This window comes from Marmota flaviventris, chromosome 11 (genome assembly GCF_047511675.1).
Source record: "Marmota flaviventris isolate mMarFla1 chromosome 11, mMarFla1.hap1, whole genome shotgun sequence".
Taxonomy (NCBI): Eukaryota; Metazoa; Chordata; class Mammalia; order Rodentia; family Sciuridae; genus Marmota; species Marmota flaviventris.
Genome location: NC_092508.1, coordinates 70,279,009 through 70,281,703, shown reverse-complemented (window position 1 = coordinate 70,281,703; position 2,695 = coordinate 70,279,009). Strand labels below are relative to the sequence as shown.

At 40.5% G+C, this 2,695-nt stretch overlaps 1 pseudogene; it reads left to right on the top strand.

The window, feature by feature from the left end:
* Positions 1–507: 507 nt before the first annotated feature.
* Positions 508–2,316, top strand: LOC139707669 (large ribosomal subunit protein uL30 pseudogene; annotated as a pseudogene).
* Positions 2,317–2,695: the final 379 nt, after the last annotated feature.

Genomic DNA, 2,695 nt, shown 5'->3' with positions numbered 1-2,695 from the left:
AATTTCAGAATCATGGCTGATTTCAGAAATATTGGGCCCATCCCAGATCTACAAAATTAGAATCTCCTGAAGGGTCTAAAACATATAGGAGGTTCAATCTCAACCCAGGTGAATTCTGATGATCAGCTATGTTCAATTACTTTGGATGTGCTAGGTGACTTTCAAATCCAGGTCATAAAAGGTGATGTGACCTCCATGTGGTGTGTTCTCTCTCTCTCTCTCTCTCTCTCTCTCTCTCTCTCTCTCTCTCTCTCAGAATTTGCCCTTTTAGAATATTGAGTTTCATGTAGAAAGTCCAGTTGTCCTGAAGGTGCTATAAGAATGACCACTGCTCTCCATCAACTGGAAATTCCTTAGGGCAGTGGTCCTCACACTTAGGTTAGGTTAGCAACAGAATCAATTGGAGGGCTTGTTAAAACAGATTGCTAGCTCCACCCTTAGAATTTTCTGATTCAGTAGTCTTGGGGTAGAGCCTAAGAATTTGCAATTCTAATAAGTTTGCTGGTGATGCTGATGCTGCTGGCCCAGGGACCACACTTTGAGGTCTACTGGTAAGGGCTTGTTACCATAGTATGGTTTGTTTACTGGGAGCATTAGCATCACTGGGCAGCATCTTAAAAAATGCAGAGCCTTACACTCCATCCCATATTTACATTAAGGGCTGAGAAACACAGATTTAGAGAAGAACTTCACAAAAGGAGTTTTTAAATGCAAGTTCCTGGACTCCATGTGCTAAAGATTCTGCTATAGTCCAAGAATCTGCATCTTTATTATCTTCCATGTCATTAAGATGCAATTCACAAATCACATCTGAAAAATCACTGCTCAAGAGGCTGACAGCCTAAGTGATGGGCTTGCTACTGAGTGTGCTCTCAGTGAGCCTGGCCAGCCTTGCTTGGTGAAAGCAAGGTTGGTACTCTTGGTACAAGGTGGTACTCTTTCTTCTTATTGAAGAAAGAGTACCACCAACCAAGCAGTCACATTGCACTTCTATTAGTCAGAGACTGTGTGCTTCCCAATAAGTTAATCATGACCTGTTAGAATAAGATCAAGACTGAAATGGATTCATTTTAAAGACAGATGTCAAGTGTGAAGAATAATGTCTAAAATCATTACTTATACCCATTAGTCAAGGCTGTTTTGATTGTAACAGAAACAAACTCTAGTATGCATGTACCCACACATGATGAAAAAGAGAGATTTTTAGAAAGATGCAAGGCATCTGACAAAATGCCCTTCTCTTAATGGACCAGCATTTAGATTATTCTCTGTGGCATATGCTATTTTCTCAAACTGGCCACAACAGTATTTTACATTTCACATGTTCTTCCTGAACTTTTCCACTCTCACAACAAGAGGTGGACTCTATACACACTTCCCTTAAAACTGTGTAGGCCTTTATACCTGCCTCAACAGAGGACCATGGTAGAAGCATGCTAGGTGACTTCCAAAGGCAGGTTGTAAAAGGTAAATGACTTCTCACAGCCCTCTTTCTTGGAATCTTACCTTTTAGAACCTGACTCTCCATATAAGAAGCCCAGCTGTTCTGAAGCTGGCATGCTGGAGAGACCACATGGAGATACAAGGAGACACCAAGGAGTTCCAGCTATTTTAGCCCTCAGCCGGGAGCCAGACACGTAAGAAAGGAAGACATCAAGATGGCTCCTCAGGCTCTTTTCCAGTGGAATCCTGGAGGGTAACAAAGAGAAGAAAAAGAAGATTCCTAACATGCCAGAAATCCTTAATAAAAAGCCAAGGAATTTCACAGAGCTGATGGTAAAGTGCTTGACAAAGAAGTTTGCCCAAAAGATACTTTAAAAGGCAAAGAAGAAGGTTATCTATGAAACAGTTAAGCACTATCACAAGAAATATAGGCAAACATATAGAACTGAGTTTCAAATCAAGGATAAGATGTGAAAAAAAAAAACTGGCAACTTCTATGTACCTGCAGAACCTATATTGGCCTTTGTCATCAAGATCAGAGTTGTACCAATGATGTGAACCAAAAGGTCTACTAGGCACTGCAGCTTCTTTGCCTTCACCAGATCTGAAATGGCACATTTGTTAAGCTCACCAGGACTGAACAGGCAACACTTCGCATGTTCCATCTCCTGGTAAGTATGGCATTATCCCTGCAGGATCTGATTCATGAGATCTATACTGTTGGAAAATACTTCAAAGAAGCAAATCACTCTTGGTAGCTCTTCAAATTATATTTTGCATGAGGTGGGATGTAGAAAAAGACCACCCATCTTGTAGAAAGTAGAGATGCTGGAAACAGGCCAGATCAATAGACTTTATAGAAGGATGAACTAAGATATCTATCAAGGTATACTTATATCTGGTCAGATAATAAATAGTGCCTGCTCTTTAAAAAACAAAATAAAACCTCCATGCAGCAATAATAACTGGAACACTCCATCTAGAGCTCTGTGATTTTTGCCCCTGTTTCACAATCTGCTTTATTTTTAATTTCTGTCCACAGACCAGACTGATCTTCCATGAACATAGATCAGTATGACTGTGCAGCCACACTGCATGCCCTACAGAAGTGTGACTGTGCATACCAATCACCTGGAAGTTTTTGTTAAAAGTCAGAGTCTGACTCAGTAGTTCTATGGAGTGTTCTGAGAGTTTCTAACAAGCTTTCATATTGTTACTGGTCTATGGGCCATTAGATCAACCTCTTACCATT